The following is a 17,317-nucleotide window of genomic DNA, read 5'->3' as shown; positions in this document are numbered from 1 at the left end:
CTGGCCACTAGAGAAACCACCTGTGTTTACTGTGAGTGAGACACCATGGTTCCGGGAACACTCAACACAGTCTGTGGCCTTGTGGTAGCCAACCCTAGGGACTGGGTGTAATCGGCCGCACCCACACCTAGACTGTCCTCACTGGATAAACCGAGTCACTAACCCATATCCTAGGAACTGGGTGTAATCGGCTGCACCCACACCTAGACTGTCCTCACTGGGTAAACCGAGTCACTAACCCGAACCCTAGGGTCTGGGTGAAGTCCACTCCACCCGCATCTGGAGGGTCCTCACTGGGTAAACCGAGTCACTAACCCAAACCCTAGGGACTGAGTATAACTGGCTGCACCCACACCTAGACTGTCCTCACTGGGTAAACTAAGTCACTAAACCCATATCCTAGGGACTGGGTATAATCCACTGCACGCACACCTAGACTGTCCTCACGGGGTAAACTGAGTCACTCACCCAAACCCTAGGGTCTGGGTGTAATCCACTCCACCCGCATCTGGAGGGTCCTCACTGGGTAAACTGAGTCACTAACCCGAACCCTAGGGACTGGGTATAATCCACTGCACCCACACCTAGACTGTCCTCACTGGGTAAACCGAGTCACAAACCTACATCCTAGGGACTGGGTGTAATCCACTCCACCCGCATCTGCAGGGTAAACCGAGTCACTAACCCAAACCCTAGGGACTGGGTGTAATCGGCTGCACCCACACCTAGACTGTCCTCACTGGGTAAACCGAGTCACTAACCCGTATCCTAGGGACTGGGTGTAATCGGCTGCACCCGCACCTGGAGCGTCCTCACTGAGTAAACGGAGTCACTAACCCGTATCCTAGGGAGTGGGTGTAATCCGCTGAAACCGCACCTAGACTGTCCTCACTGGGTAAACCGAGTCACTAACGCATAGGGGCTCCAGTACAAGCGCAGGCACAGCTCCCTGCGATCCTCTCCGCAGCTCCAAGCGTGCTGACGAGGTCGCTCGGGGCAGTGGAAGCAGCACAAGCTAAACTCTGGCGCCACGGAGGGTTCCAGAACGAGAACTGCGGGTCAGCCTGACAGCACTACGGTCCGCGGGCGCCTGCTGGCTCAGTCGGGGGCGTGGGCGACTGTACGTGCGGCCTGGGGTCCGAGCCCCCGACCGGAGGAAGGGCTGCTAAATTCCTGTGACAAAGAAGTGCAGCCCGAAGGGGACTCGGCTGAAGGGAGACCTCGAGTGTCCCCGGAGCGTCCGATGTCCCTCCAACCCGCACACACATCCGGAAGCCAGCACGGACCCGCGGCGAGGCTACGCGGCTGGGCGCCCCGACCCCTCCCACCCGCGCCCCCCGCCCCTCACGGCACCCCTCCCGCGGCCCCGACCATGCTCGGTCGCCCTCAGCCCGCGCGGGGCGCCCCGGTCCCCCCGGTCCCCCCGGCCCTACCCGGTCTCCCCGTCGCGCGGCGGCGGCGGCGGCGGCGGCGTGGCCAAGACGCGTCCACTGAGGAGACCGGCGTCCGGGACGCTCCGGCCCCAACGCGGACCCGGAGCCGGCTTCCGCCTGGCGCCGGAAGGCGTAGGAGCGCGGGACCGGAAGTTCCGCCCCCAGGCCGCGGGCAGGGGCGCGGGGTTCTCGGGGCGGCCGGCTGGTGGGCTGGTGGGCTGGTGGCGGCGGTGGGGCGTCGCGGGGCCCAGACGCGGAGCTCCGCTTTGCGGGGTGGAAGGTGACGCGAGCGGGCGGGGAGAGGGACCGGCGCTGCGGGACGGGAGGTGCAAGTCCCCCGCCCCCCTTCTCGGAGAGACGGTCGGGAGCGACGAGCGCGCGCTGGAGATCGGAGGAGGCGGGAGGGCCTGCGGGAGAGAGGGGCGTCGGAGAGAGCCCGGCCGCACGGGGGAGCCGGGGGGCTGCATCGGGGACGCCAAGACAGTGATCGAGGCCTTTAAGGGGGGACCAGCAGGGCTCTTACCCCTCCTATCACCGCATTGGGCGGGTCGCCCCAACCAACCGAAATGCCCGCTGGAACTACTGAGCCCTTAGAAGGGTAATGAGGCTTCGTTACCAGCCACAGGGAGGAGGACGGTTACCTCTATGGCTGTTTTGCTTGCTGCTAGTGTCTAATCAATACTTTCTTGCGCGCCAAGTCCCCCCTTTCCTCTTTAGGAAGAAAAGGTATGACAACTTTTTTCTCTCGCTCTCAGGTTATGTTGTGAGACGTACAGACAGGATTGTCAACAGCAGAGAAGGAAGAATGGACAACATGTAGACAGTCTGCCTACAGGGCACGACATCAGCCCCGCACCCAGCAGCAGGGTGCAGCTTCCCGCTTGCCCACGTTGGGGAGGTTAGCAGTCGCTTTGTGGTGGTGCGTGACATCACCAAATCATGTAGTGGAGAGGTGTGGCCTTGAGAGACTGGGAAGAGCGTGTGTGCGCGCGTGTGTTTGTGTACACACATGCGTGCACCACCCCCCCCCCCCATCAAGAAGTAGAATGTAACAGGCACTCCGCGAAATGTCATGAAATGTTTCCATATAGCTCACCACGATTGTTTGCTTGTGGTAGAAATGCCTCTAATAAATAGAGAGGTCCCCTCAAAGGACCATATACCTCGTACAAGTGACCATGTTCTTAGGTGACCAAGTGTCCTGGTTTGCCCAGGACTGAGGGGGATCCCAGGACACTAGAATTTTGGCACTTAAAACACTGGGATGGTCCTAGGAAAAGTGGGACAGGTTGGTCATGTCCCTGTAAAACAGATGAGTCCAGAAATGGACACATCCTCAACCAGGCCCTTCGTGGTCTTCCCCCACCTCCAGGAATTTAACATATGGCACAGGAAAACACAGAAGGTAACCCTTAGAACAGTCACATAAATGGCTGTGCTCGAAAGAAAAGGTCTGTTAACACCGTTTGCTGAGGACCAGGACCTGCCCTGCCTCCTTTGATTACAGGTGATAATCCCTGTGTATTTCCAAAACATTCTTTTGCTTGACGAGCCAGGGAAGGCTTCTGCTTGCAACCGAAGTAAGCTTGAGGAGTGTATGCATAGCACGTCCTTGTTCAAGGGCATCTGCTCCCAGAGCCCCTGCTGAGTGGGCACTGAGCCACATGCTCCAGACTCACTGGCATGGCAAACTGAAGTCGACCTGTCTCAAACCCAAACAGCTGAGAGTCTCTGCAGCATGGGTTTTGGTCACCAATGGAGCTGCAGTTGGTCTCTTTCGTGTTGAGATAGAAATGCCCTGTAAACCTGGGATTAGGTTCTAGGTATGAGCAGGGTGTTGGAGCTGGTGGAACAAAAGCAGGAGATACTAGAGGAAAGAGGGGAGAAGGGAAGACCGAGTTATCGGAGCGGTGTTCCATCTTTGTGCCCAGCTTTCCAGCGTTGGATTTCCAGTCCCTTGTGAGGTCCAGCTCAACTTCCTGTCCTTAAATTCTGAAAATTCTGTGTCCTTCCAGTAAAGTCCCCGTGTTACTCGGGTTAGTTGTAGTGGGTTCCTGTTCCCAGTGAAACGACACCACCCCCTAAGACACTGGTCCCCTGCTCACTCTACAGCATCCATCTCTTGTCACCAGAGCTCTGGAGTCAGCATGTCCTTCCAGGCCAAGGACAGGAGGGCCACTGCTGCCTGGTCCCATCAGGAAAACTGCCTCAGTTATCATGGGGCTGGCGGGTGGGGCAAATTGTATAATCAGCATATAAATCTGGAAGGAGACTTGGGAAATGGTCTATTCCAAATTCCTTGTTACGCACAGGAGAGGAAGAGAGTCCACCCGGATGGAGTTCAGTGGTCCCAGAGACAGGACTATTGATCTCCCTCCCAGCGGGCTCCCCAATTTTTCTGGTGTGGAGGGAGTGCGGTACCCCCCCCCAGACCCCTGTGAGACCCCCTAGTGTGCTGCTGAGCTCCCTCCCACCCGCCACCTGGCCTTCGGCATCAGCCTTTGCAAAATCATGACCGCTGCGTAGTTGTATTCAGAACTGGGAGAAAACGTTTTAAGGAAAAATATCTTTTTGTTCCCTCCTTACTCACCACCTGGCTCTGACAGATAAGTGGGTTAATTAGCAGAGCTAATAAGGTTAGTTTAAAAGTTTATTTACACTTTCCACACTCCCATTCATACCTGGGTGTTTTCTTTATCCTTATTTGTTCATAAACATAAATGGAAACAACCGGCCTCCCCAAGGGCCGCGGCAGCCGCAGGTCCACAAGTGTGCCTTCCACCGTTTGGACACACTAATGCAGTCACGTGGCACAGTGAACCGGCCTGCTTGGAGGCAGTCACGGCAGCGTGTTCCTTGGAACGCTAGCCACTTAGTGTAGAGTTATATTAATTAAAGATTATGTACTGAGTGGTAGTTAAGGTCAGCCAGGGCTCTCCAATTAATAATTCCCAACTGCTGCAAGGCCCCGTAGGCAAGGTACTTTTGTGAAGATCTCAATCTCCTATGATCCAACCGTATCACTGAACGTGAAAGAGGACTCCTAACTACGGTTAAGGTGGTGCTTTCTTCCTAAAAGGGTGGCCGCCCCAGAAATGTTTCAGGTTACCCAGAATATTTAAAAATGTAACTTTTGGTATTCTGGTCTAATTCGTTATTGTGGTAAAATATATAAAACATAAAATTTGCCATTTTGGCTACGTCCAAACGCGCACTGCGGTGGCATTGCTGCATATGCAACGTGTATACCCATCACTCCCTTCCCTCCCCAGAACTTTCTCATCTCCCCAGACTGAAACTCAACACCCGTGAAACAGCATCTCTCCATTTCCCCCACCTCCCCTAAATCCACTTTCAGGGTAGGTTTGTCCGTGTTGCATCCCATGGAAATATGTTCAACATGGGTTCATATCCTCTGCAAGTAAACACTTGCGAGTAGAAATAACATAGGGTTTGTTCACCTCTTTTCTCTTGTGGAATTCAAGTGAAATGTGATTTCCACAGGGACACGTCGTATAATAATCAGATACTTCTATTTCAGGCCCCTTTAAGGCCTACACCAGTGAAATTCCACCTGTAAAACGACAGGGAAACTTGGCGTAGTACTCATTAACTGAACAGTTTGTGTGGGTGTGTTCTTTTTTTTTTTTTAATTTTTTTTCAACGTTTATTTATTTTGGGGACAGAGAGAGACAGAGCATGAACGGGGGAGGGGCAGAGAGAGAGGGAGACACAGAATCGGAAACAGGCTCCAGGCTCTGAGCCATCAGCCCAGAGCCCGATGCGGGGCTCGAACTCACGGACCGCGAGATCGTGACCTGGCTGAAGTCGGACGCTTAACCGACTGCGCCACCCAGGCGCCCCTTTGTGTGTGGGTGTGTTCTGAAGGGCTTGTATACAAGTTCGTAACTGCAAATGCCAAACCTTGTTTGTCTTTCTGCAAAACCAGCGAGCAATCCACACACCTGATGGGTGCGCGAGCCTCCCCGTGTTTTCCTCCTAACATCACAGCTAAGCAGAAATGCTCAAGCCAGAGAAAGCTTCACCTGCCAAACCTCGACAGGGGCCGGAAAGCAAGCCTTTCCTCTTGAATACAGGTTTCACTCAAGGTTGGGTAACCGAAATAGAGACACACAGCACTGCTCCCGACTTGCAAATCTAACCACCAGGTAAACAATAAAATGAATTTTCAGCTCTGAGTCTCGGTGATACAAACTTAATTTCCTATGAAGAAATTAACTACAGGCTGGGAAGGTCAAGGCAAAACTTAACCTGTAAAAACAGTGGATATAAGCCTTAAAGAGAAGGAATACGCCTTCTCTGTACCAGGATCCTGATTAGTTAGTAAGAAGTCACTTCCTGTGCAGGTAGCCCACTCTTCAAAACATTTGAAGTCAAGCACGGTACAGGGTGGTTATATCTGCCTTGAGGAGACGTGGCAGAGCCTAGAGTTTTTTCTGATTCTTCTGTGTTTCTATCCCGCGACAGACCACGTTGCAAATACTGAGTTGCCAGATAAAACGCAGGATGCCCAGTCAACTTGGGACGTCCTATTATCTTCAGTACAAAGAAGGTAGGGAAGCTGAACAACGGGCTCCATCTGTTTCTCTGCGAGGCCCCACTCACTCATGCGCCATGTTTCACCTGGTATCCGAGTAAACCGAGAAAGCTATGTTCCCACCCCAAGGGGGGAGGGGGGAGAACTTCATCGTTCTCTGTGTTTCGTCCTAGGCCCCCGACACCTGATAACGTAAGAGACCGCCCCCAAGCCTGTTTCCAGCTCTGTGTCTGTCAAACTCGGCTGACACTGGCATCAATACCCCGCCCCCCCCCCCCCGGCTTCAGTGATTTATAACACCTGCTGTTCACCTGCCACTTGCTTTCAATTGGACCCCACCCTGGATTCCTGAAAGAACATTTACCCTGGACCCCTTTCCAGTATAAACCCCCAACCCCAAGTGGTGGGGGGACTCCCTTCCATCTGAGTCTCCCAGACGCTCTGCCCACTATACTCACACCACTTGGCGTTATTCGGTAGATTCTGCCCTCACTGCCTCCTGGCTGGCATCTGATTTCCATCCCGCATGCAGCCACGGACCCTCTTGGCTGGTTCTGTGGGGTCCCCTCTGGGTCCTGGGACCTGGCCCACCTACATCACGAGTACATCCCAAACATTGCATGGGACGTAGTTCTAGTAAGAAAGTATTTACTGTTGATCTGAAGTTCAAATTTAACTGAGCATCCTGTACTTTTATTTACTAAATCTGGCAACCCCGTTGCACATAAGCAACATTCCGTAAACATTTCTAAAAGAAAGATTCCTTAAATACAGCAATACAACTTTTTCCTCCTACAGAAGTATGCATAGAACTTTGGACTATCAATATACTGTGTCGACGCTATGCGTCTTTGTACACTTTCCTTGACGTGTTACAATGAGAAACAGAAACAGGAAGCAAGACCACAGATGTGCCAAGGGTATTGTTAAAAGTTAAATGGAGGGGCGCCTGGGGGGCTCAGCCGGTTGAGCGTCCGACTTCAGCTCAGGTCATGATCTCACCATTCATGGGTTCGAGCCCCGCGTCGGGCTCTGTGCTGACAGCTCAGAGCCCGGAGCCTGCTTCGGATTCTGTGTCTCCCTCTCTCTCTGCCCCTCCCCTGCTCACGCTCTGTCTCTGTCTCAAAAATAAATGAAAACATTTAAAAAAATTAAATGGACAGTGCGTAGGACTGAATCAGAGAGGCTGAGATGATGTCCACATGGTTGTGGGGAATAACTTACAGGTGCAGGGGTCTGGGATTTTACCTGAGAACAAAGCAGGAGATGCCGTTGAGCCACACTGCTCGCTTCACCGCAGGTACTTTCAAAGTACTTTTCTGTAGTGGGTTGTTGTTTTTTTTCTTTTCTTTTCTTTTTTTTTTTTTTTTTTTTTGAGTCGTGTTCTGTATCTTTTACTCTTTTTTCCTCGTGGCAGTCCGGTAGAATTTTCATATTAGCGGAGTGTGGCCCAAAGAATGTTGGAAGGATCTCTGGCGAACGGAACACTGGCTCTGCATTTACAAAGAGGGGCGGCCTCCGCTGAGCCCTCCCCCTTCACACCTTCTTCATCGTTCACTCCAACAAACCCAAGCGCACACGGTTTATGAGACCGTGCCGCTGGCCTGGCCAGAAACCTGTGTACCTACAATGTCCGAGGCCTCGATGTGGAGTCGCTGGCCGGTGTCCTGTCCCCAGCCCTGATCCCGCTTTGGCACCTGGGCTCACCTTGTAGATACTGTTTGCGACACACCTGCTGCATTTTCTTCCTGCAGCTGCTCCTTCCTACGTGGGAGAGCGATCAGGTATCTCGACAGACACAGCACTTTCCTTATGAGTCTTTTCTTACTAGTCTTATTAGCCTTTTGCCCCACACAACCTTCTTATTCTTCCTCAACTAAGCATCCCTCATTCCCGTGTTCGTTCTACAGCTATCCGGATGGCATCGACTGCTCTCGGCCCGTGGGGAAACAAGAGACAACAATTCCCACCCAGGAGGATTTTGTGTTCCAAAGTGGGGGGGGGGGGCAAAAAATAAACAAGAAAGCAATAAATGAATATGTGAAATTGTAACATGATGACAAACGTTTATTTGTTATAACGTGACATGTTTATTTTCCACCATGATAAATATTCTAGGGAAAAAATAAGGCAGGATAAAAGAATGGGGGCAGTGGTAGGGTTTCGATTACAATCATCAAGATGGGACTTTGGGGCAGAGGCTTAAAAAAAGTGAAAACAAAAGGGCTGGGGAAAAGTGTTCCAAGACAGAAGGAACCCCCCGGGCAAAGGCCCCAAGGCGGGTGCAAGAGAGTCAAATTCTGGGCGTTCCAACTCGGAGGCCTGCAGCTCAGGCATGTCTCGGTTCCAGCTCAGACCCAGACTGGACTCTCTTCCAGAATGACTGATTTGCTGGCCTTGCTGTCTCCCCGCCTGAGCCCTGCAGACTCTTCCCCTCTGCACACTGCCCCCCGCCCCCACTGGGGGCATCGGAGGGGTCATGAGGGAAGACTGCAGCCTGGAGGCTGACAGGACTTGCCTCCTCCTCTGTCGCATCACCTGGGGTGACCCTTCGCCTTGGGAATGGCTGTTGGGACGGGTTCCCAGGTTCGACCCTGCTCCCCGGCCTCGTGCTTCACTCGTGTTGCCTGGATTCCCAGCCATGCCTCCCTTGCCTCCCCAGATGCCCATCGCCCAGGAAACCAACCCCCTGCACAAATTCCTCTTCGTTAGGATAACTGGTGTTGCTTCTTATTCCTGGCTGGAGCTTGACTGATAAAGGGGCCAGAGAGAACTTTCCTGAACTCACCAACCACGTTTTATTTGGCTCTGATTGCAAGCACTCAGCACAATCCCAGCAGGTGACAGTGCCCAAACAAGGTTTGTTGAACGAATAAGGCAAAAATATCCTGTCTATGCACCAGCTAAGTAAATTGAGACCAGTGCCTGAAGGCGTGACATCCAACCCCAACTTGCTCATTAAGCTCTCAGAAAGCCACCTTCTTCGGCAGAGCAAATGCAAGGTCTCCTTGTGAGCAGCACCCCCTGCCTGAACCCCTATAAAAGAACATCTTTTCTTTTATATTCATTCACTAAGGAAATACCACACCCCACTTTATTTTTTTATTTTATTATTTTATTTTTTTAGAGTGTGTGCGAGCCAGGGAGTGGGGCTGCGGGGGGGGGGGGGGGGAGAGAGAGAGAGAGAGAGAGAGAGGATCTCGAGCAGGGTCCACGCTCAGCAAGGAGCCCAATTCGGGGCTCCATCCCATGACCCTGGGATCATGACCTGAGCCAAAACCAAGAGTCAATGCTCACCCAGGTTCAGTCGACATTCTTTATCAAAGCTTTAATCTATGATGAAGTCATCCTGGAAAACTCAGACTGCTTTGGATCCGGTAACAAGCAGATGAGAGACAGGATTTTGACACAGAATACTTTTTTTAAATATTTATTTATTTTTGAGAGAGAGAGAGAGAGAGCACAACAGGAGAGGGGCAGAGAGAGAGAGGGGGCAGGCTCCAGTCTTCGAGCTGTCCGCACAGAGCCTGACGTGAGGCTCCATCCATGAACCGCAAGACTATGACCTGAGCCAAAGTCGAGTGCTAACCTACTGAGCCCAAGGTGCCCCCACACAGAATACTTTTGATGCACTTTTACATCTTAGCTCTGTCTCAACACAAGATCCCTTTTTTGGATTGCTATAACATCCTCCAGACTGGATTCCTTGCCACTAGCTTGGGACACACAGCACATTACTCTCCAGTATTTGTCCAAATCTCTCTTAACTAATTCACACAGCTTCATCACTTACTAGCTGTGTGGCCCTCGTAATTTGGTTAACCTCTCTGTGCTTTCGTTTCATTATCTTAAAATGGGGACAACGATAGTACCTATCTCATAAAATTGGTATAAGGTCTAAATAAGTTAATGTAGACAAGTACTTAGGACAAAATGAAACATGTGATGGCTATCATTGCTACACTTGAAAACGCTGTTATCCTCATGTTGTGTTCCAAAGTGGGGGGGGGGGGCAAAAAATAAACAAGAAAGCAATAAATGAATATGTGAAATTGTAACATGATGACAAACGTTTGGGGATAAAATGCAATTCTGTAGCAGATATGGGTTTTCCTACTAGGAACCTCCAGCTATCTTTGTAGACTCACCCTCCACTTTTTCCCTCTCCACTTCTACCCATCATTACCTGTCTCCTCACCCCTCTGACAAAATCTACTTCCTTGCTAGAAGGTTCCGAGGGCTGGACTTTCTAGCACCACTGTCTTCCCAGTCTTTTCTTATTGAGTGTCTTCATGTGTTTTTCTCGGCACTGGAATGTTCTCCTTCTGCCTCTCCCTCCACCACACATCCCTACTCGACCCTCAAGCCCCTCCCAGATGTGACTTCATAGAGAGGAAACGACTCATGTCCTCTAGGCCAACGGGAGACTTCATACCTGATGAGTCAATAGCCCCCCTGTGCACCACCTCACACAGTTACATACTTGTCTCTCCTTACAAGAATCTTCCATCCTTGGAAGGCAGGAATATACCCCAAAAAGAGGACTCCGGTGCCTACTATGTGTTCAGTTAATGAACAAGTAAATGAAGTGATCGAGTAAGAGCAACTCAGAATGGACAGAGGCGTAGAGACCTTCACCTGCTGCCTTGTTCACCTGCCGCCTTCACCACCTGCTGCCTTCACCTGCCGCCGTTGCCTACTGCTCGCTTGACAGTAGGTGAGCCTTTGGGCCAGGTCACTTCTGATGCAAATAAACTCTAATTGGACCCCAATGTTGTCAGTTCATCCTACTACTTTTTAAAAAATTATGCTAAAAAGGTGTATAAATACACAGCACGTACTACAAGTTGGTCCTCAAGATGATTAGTTTTGTACAAGTTGACAGCAGGGAAGCTCAATACACTAGTGTTTCACACAAGGGTCGTTCCTCCAAAGGGGTCTGAAAAATGCAAATGTAACCTATTCCCCTTACTACAAAAGTCAAACGCGGAGGAAGAAGGATAAGGTGGTGGGAGAAGAGAGGCGAGTGCTCCAAGTTCAGGGCTACAAAAATGCCAGGAGAACCAGAAACAAGAGATAATCAGCAGTGAGGCGCTAGGGGGAGGTGAGTGCAGGGGGAGGTGAACAGGGGGAGGTGAATCCAGGGGGAGGTGAGTCGAAGGGGAGGTGAGTCCAGGGGGAGGTGAAACCAGGGGGAGGTGAGTCCGGGGGGAGGTGAATCTAGGGGGAGGTGAATCCAGGGGGAGGTGAGTCCAAGGGGAGGTGAGTCCAGGGGGAGGTGAAACCAGGGGGAGGTGAGTCCAGGGGGAGGGAATCTAGGGGGAGGTGAGTTCAGGGGGAGGTGAATCTAGGGAGAGGTGAGTCCAGGGGGAGGTGAATCTAGGGGGAGGTGAGTCCAGGGGGTGGTGAATCCAGGGGGAGGTGAAACCAGGGGGAGGTGAGTCCAGGGGGAGGTGAATCTAGGGGGAGGTGAGTCCAAGGGGAGGTGAGTCCAGGGGGAGGTGAAACCAGGGGGAGGTGAGTCCAGGGGGAGGGAATCTAGGGGGAGGTGAGTTCAGGGGGAGGTGAATCTAGGGGGAGGTGAGTCCAGGGGGAGGTGAAACCAGGGGGAGGTGAGTCCAGGGGGAGGTGAATCTAGGGGGAGGTGAGTCCAGGGGGTGGTGAATCCAGGGGGAGGTGAAACCAGGGGGAGGTGAGTCCAGGGGGAGGTGAATCTAGGGGGAGGTGAGTTCAGGGGGAGGTGAATCTAGGGGGAGGTGAGTCCAGGGGGTGGTGAATCTAGGGGGAGGTGAAACCAGGGGGAGGTGAGTCCAGGGGGAGGTGAATCTAGGGGGAGGTGAGTTCAGGGGGAGGTGAATCTAGGGGGAGGTGAGTCCAGGGGGAGGTGAAACCAGGGGGAGGTGAGTCCAGGGGGAGGGAATCTAGGGGGAGGTGAGTTCAGGGGGAGGTGAATCTAGGGGGAGGTGAGTCCAAGGGGAGGTGAGTCCAAGGGGAGGTGAGTCCAGGGGGAGGTGAGTCCAGGGGGAGGTGAAACCAGGGGGAGGTGAGCCCAGGGGGAGGTGAGTCCAGGGGGAGGTGAATCTAGGGGGAGGTGAGTCCAGGGGGTGGTGAATCCAGGGGGAGGTGAAACCAGGGGGAGGTGAGTCCAGGGGGAGGTGAAACCAGGGGGAGGTGAGTCCAGGGGGAGGGAATCTAGGGGGAGGTGAGTTCAGGGGGAGGTGAATCTAGGGGGAGGTGAGTCCAAGGGGAGGTGAGTCCAGGGGGAGGTGAAACCAGGGGGAGGTGAGCCCAGGGGGAGGTGAATCTAGGGGGAGGTGAGCCCAGGGGGAGGTGAGTCCAGGGGGAGGTGAAACCAGGGGGAGGTGAGTCCAGGGGGAGGTGAATCTAGGGGGAGGTGAGTTCAGGGGGAGGTGAAACCAGGGGGAGGTGAGTCCAGGGGGAGGTGAATCTAGGGGGAGGTGAGTTCAGGGGGAGGTGAATCTAGGGGGAGGGGAGTCCAGGGGTGGTGAGTCCAGGGGGAGGTGAAACCAGGGGGAGGTGAGTCCAGGGGGAGGTGAATCTAGGGGGAGGTGAGTCCAGGGGGAGGTGAAACCAGGGGGAGGTGAGTCCAGGGGGAGGTGAAACCAGGGGGAGGTGAGCCCAGGGGGAGGTGAATCTAGGGGGAGGTGAGTCCAAGGGGAGGTGAGTCCAGGGGGAGGTGAAACCAGGGGGAGGTGAGTCCAGGGGGAGGGAATCTAGGGGGAGGTGAGTTCAGGGGGAGGTGAATCTAGGGAGAGGTGAGTCCAGGGGGAGGTGAATCTAGGGGGAGGTGAGTTCAGGGGGAGGTGAATCTAGGGGGAGGTGAGTCCAGGGGGAGGTAAAACCAGGGGGAGGTGAGTCCAGGGGGAGGTGAAACCAGGGGGAGGTGAGTCCAGGGGGAGGTGAAACCAGGGGGAGGTGAGTCCAGGGGGAGGTGAATCTAGGGGGAGGTGAGTCCAGGGGGAGGTGAAACCAGGGGGAGGTGAGTCCAGGGGGAGGTGAATCTAGGGGGAGGTGAGTTCAGGGGGAGGTGAATCTAGGGGGAGGGGAGTCCAGGGGTGGTGAGTCCAGGGGGAGGTGAAACCAGGGGGAGGTGAGCCCAGGGGGAGGTGAGTCCAGGGGGAGGTGAGTCCAAGGGGAGGTGAGTCCAGGGGGAGGTGAGTCCAGGGGGAGGTGAAACCAGGGGGAGGTGAGCCCAGGGGGAGGTGAGTCCAGGGGGAGGTGAATCTAGGGGGAGGTGAGTCCAGGGGGTGGTGAATCCAGGGGGAGGTGAAACCAGGGGGAGGTGAGTCCAGGGGGAGGTGAAACCAGGGGGAGGTGAGTCCAGGGGGTGGTGAATCCAGGGGGAGGTGAGCCCAGGGGGAGGTGAATCTAGGGGAGATGAGTCCAGGGGGAGGTGAAACCAGGGGGAGGTGAGTCCAGGGGGAGGTGAATCTAGGGGGAGGTGAGTTCAGGGGGAGGTGAATCTAGGGGGAGGGGAGTCCAGGGGTGGTGAGTCCAGGGGGTGGTGAATCCAGGGGGAGGTGAGTCCAAGGGGAGGTGAGTCCAGGGGGAGGTGAAACCAGGGGGAGGTGAGCCCAGGGGGAGGTGAATCTAGGGGAGATGAGTCCGGGGGGGAGGTGAATCCAGGGCGGTGGGGGGTGAATCTAGGGGGAGGTGAGTCCAGGGGGAGGTGAGCCCAGGGGGAGGTGAATCCTTCTCCTCCCCTTCCCCCTCCAGGCTCCTGAGACCCATCCCTCAAGAAAAGGTGCCACTTGGGAAGGACGGCCTCTAGGCACACCACAAACAAACGGAAAAGGCTTGAAATGATCCGTCTAAACAATGGGTGCCCTGTCTCATGCCTCCATAAGGTTTAAGCCCAGCATTGTTCCAGGCCTCGTCCCCCCAGCAACCTTTCCCTCCTGGCTGGACTGTTTCCCCACCTGCGGTCCACGCGGGCTTTCTCCCTTTCTCCAAGGGCTTGGGAGGACAGTCTTGACCCGAATGATTTGTGAGCCTGACTCGAAAAAATCAATTCTGGCAAACCGAGCTCAGAGCATCCACAATATGCAAACCCTGTCTGGTGGGGACTGACGGCTCTCTCTGCTTCTGCACAGCTATTTGCTAGTTTAATGCTTCAGCACCTTTATTGTGTGGTCCCCTCCACCCACCCTGTGACTGTCTTTGTGTGAACTGTGGGCTTTGCTCTTAGGCTCTCCGGGTTTGTTTTGGTTTGGTTTGTCTTGTTTCTCTGAACCTCACCCGGAGGTCAGTGATTCTTAACCTTATTTCAGTTGTGGCTCCTTTTGAGAACGTGATGAAGGATATACATCCGTCCCCACAAGACAAAGCGCGCACATGCATGTACACACACGATTTTGCATACAATTTTAGTATGCTCGTGGAAATCTCTCCGTTTGGGTCTTATCATACAAAACCATAACTATATAGACAAAGTTGACCCAATATATCAGAGACAAAGTATACCCTATGTTTTTAAAGTCTTTGTGATGAATGGCTCAGGAGTTCACTGGGGTCGGGTTTTGTGAGACGGCTTCTCAGAAGCACACACTGTCGGAGCCAACCCAATGCGTCCCCTCACCCTAGCGATTTTCGTGTTTGGCGGAGTGAAAGATCGAGGCTTCCCCTATTTATCTAGAGGAACGCCAACCAGTCCGCAAGTTTTGCCTAAGCGTCCCCTTTTCTACTACCAAAACATAATTTGAATTAGTTCTTTCTTTTGAAAAAATGCGTGAATAGTTTATACTCGATCCTCTGTGCTCATGCCTTTCCTGCATCATACTTCTTTTATCTGGGGGTGAGGAAGAAGGAAACACAATCAGGGTGAGAACCTCAAATAGCATCTGTGCAACTGTGTGATGAGCCACGCTGTTGAAACCCTCATTCTCATGTAGAACAAGTCTTGAGGCGTGAAGAACTTAATGGTGCCGTTATAATTACAGAGGGTTATAATTACTTTTTCATTATGATTGTCCATTAATTTGAGAATGATAGTTTATAAGTGCAGTGGGGCACTTTATGGAGACATTTTTACATTTATATATGGAAAGATAAATCTAAAGAAAATAGTACTTTAAAAACCAGTATCAAAGCCTTCTTGATAACATCTGCTATCAACTCCCAAGCCACTCTTTAAGTCTCTTGGGATCAGAAACTTCCTGAGTAAAAGGAGAGTAGGCGGGAAAGAGCAGCAGGTAGAAACGAATGTTCCAACGTTTTGAAACAAATTCAACACTCCTGAGCATGTGTGCATTCTTCCTGGAGAACACGAAGCGAGGCTGGAGCGTGAAGGCATGGAAGACTGAGTGGGCAGATGCCTCAGGAAAATACGGGAGCAGAGGCCCAGGGCCCTTCCTGAATCTTAAGAGGGAGGGATCTGGTTGGAACAGGCTGGGGGGCGTTTCCTGGAGCTGTTTCCAAAGCAAGGATGTGGCTTTCTGAAGCTATAACAAGCGCCGGCCCTAGATTTTACTTATTCGGGGCGTGGGTGTCCCCGAAATCCCTCTCTGGAGCTTCTGCTACAAGCTTTCCTGCTCCTTCCGTCCCACTCCTCTCAGAAGTAACTTGCTACCACCCCCGTCCCACCCCTTGCCTGAGCCGTGCGATGGGTCCTGTTGTTCTCCCAACCCCTCTGCCTCCTGCCCTTCCGGGAGCCCGTTTCCCCGCTGACATCACCTCTGCCTGCAAGAGCCGAGCTCCTCAGTGAGGCTCCTGTGCGGTTCTCCCACGGGGTTACCTTCAGGCTCCTCATTGGGACCATTGAACGTGCACCGTTCATTTCAGAGGGGTTTCACTGAACGTCTCTCATTCTAACAAAAGTGGCTCACACTTATGGACTGATTTCCAGTCGTTTACTTTTCCGAGGACTTTACGTGAATCTGCTCATGTAAACCTCACCGTCACGGGAGATTCCCTTTGCCCATTCTCGAACTTGGTAACAATGAAATAGTTACCAAGGTCGGACTCTGTGAGCAGCTTCTTGCGTTCGACGTTAGGTCCGTGAGATTCGCTGACACCGTCGGTCGTAACTGTGGTTCACGTTTTCACTGTGCGGCAGAATTCCCACGAGTTGACGAGCACAGGGTCTCCCAGCTTCAGTTTACACGAAGACGACTGTGTTACGAGCACAATAGAGCAATACAGCCTCTGTTCCTATTGAACTCCAGGATTACTCATGCTTGAGTTCTCGACATTTCTGAGAGATATTTTAATTACAGTTTTAAAATAAAGGTCTAGCTAGCAGGGGAGAAGAGGAGAACGTTTACGGGTGAAACCACTTGTTTGTGATTGAGAATGAGGGGGGGAATTCTGAAGCTGTTCTCTGGGCTCCCTCGGGTTTGAAGGTGAAGGCAGACCTCGGGAAAAGGGGAAAATCACCTCCGGAAGAGAGGCCGCATTTCCAGAGGGCAGAAAATGTTAGACTTGTAGTTAGGGGTTCCCATTCAGCCCCTCCGGGTTCGCTCCTCAGTACTTAGATCCTATAGGTTTGCTCGCGGCCAGTGTGCCTGTTTCATCCAAATCTCATCTAGATCCATATAAACCACATTTGAAGACTCAGAAAGGTTGGAGTCTTCAGTCTCCTGATTATCCCCATTAAACCTAAAGCCCTACTTCTGTAAATTGAAAACCTATGGCTTTAGGGCCCCTGGGTGGCTCAGTTAGACGTCTGAGTTTTGATTTCAGCTGAGGTCATGATCCCAGGGTCGTGGGTTCAAGCCCCATGTTGGGCTCTGCACTGGGGGTGGAGTATGCTTATGATTCTCTCTCTCCTTCTCTCTCTCTCTCTCTCTGTCTCTGTCCCTCCTCAGCTCGTGCTCTCTCTCAAAAACAAACAAAATAAAAGCTCACAGCTTTGACTGCCAAGATGTGGCCAAATACTTTGTTCACAGGAGAGGAAACATTGGCAATCTGATGAAGCTGCAAAATCATGAGGGGGCTGAGTCAGGACGTCAAGAGAACAGAAAAGAACCCAGTAGCTTTTGCCTTTGTTTTACAGGAAAGAAGGAACAACCGTATTCTCCTTAAAAGTTCAGGTAAGGGGTGCCAGGGTGGCTCAGTCGGTTGAGCGTCCGACTTCGGCTCAGGTCGTGATCTCACAGCTCGTGAGTTCGAGCCCCGCGTCGGGCTCTGTGCTGACAGCTTGGAGCCTGGAGCCTGCTTCGGATTCTGTGTCTCACCCTCTCTCTGCCCCTCCCCCGCTCATGCTCGCTCGCTCTCTCTCTCTCTCTCTCTCTCTCTCTCCCCGTCAAAACTAAATAAACATTCAACAAGAATTTAAAAATGATTGGCTTCCTTTATTCTAGCAGAG

At 52.8% G+C, this 17,317-nt stretch overlaps 1 protein-coding gene and 2 long non-coding RNA genes across 3 annotated transcripts in view; 2 read left to right on the top strand and 1 right to left on the bottom strand.

The window, feature by feature from the left end:
- Nucleotides 1-1,526, bottom strand: part of DISP1 (dispatched RND transporter family member 1) — a 190,594-nt gene extending 189,068 nt beyond the window's left edge. Inside the window, exon 1 of the mRNA XM_030301992.1 lies at nucleotides 1,434-1,526. The gene's annotated coding sequence lies outside the window, so the exon portion shown is untranslated. The remainder of the gene's footprint in view (nucleotides 1-1,433) is intronic.
- A 3,747-nt stretch (nucleotides 1,527-5,273) lies between these two features.
- LOC116737843 lies at nucleotides 5,274-6,901 on the top strand. Its single transcript, XR_004343101.1, has 2 exons — nucleotides 5,274-5,602; nucleotides 5,922-6,901. It is a non-coding gene; the product is annotated as an uncharacterized LOC116737843 (long non-coding RNA).
- A 200-nt stretch (nucleotides 6,902-7,101) lies between these two features.
- LOC115504804 lies at nucleotides 7,102-8,009 on the top strand. The gene is made up of 3 exons (XR_004343123.1): nucleotides 7,102-7,291; nucleotides 7,409-7,775; nucleotides 7,902-8,009. It is a non-coding gene; the product is annotated as an uncharacterized LOC115504804 (long non-coding RNA).
- Nucleotides 8,010-17,317: the final 9,308 nt, after the last annotated feature.

This window comes from Lynx canadensis, chromosome F1 (assembly GCF_007474595.2).
Source record: "Lynx canadensis isolate LIC74 chromosome F1, mLynCan4.pri.v2, whole genome shotgun sequence".
NCBI classification, from domain to species: domain Eukaryota; kingdom Metazoa; phylum Chordata; class Mammalia; order Carnivora; family Felidae; genus Lynx; species Lynx canadensis.
This window is presented reverse-complemented; position numbering and strand designations above follow the sequence as displayed.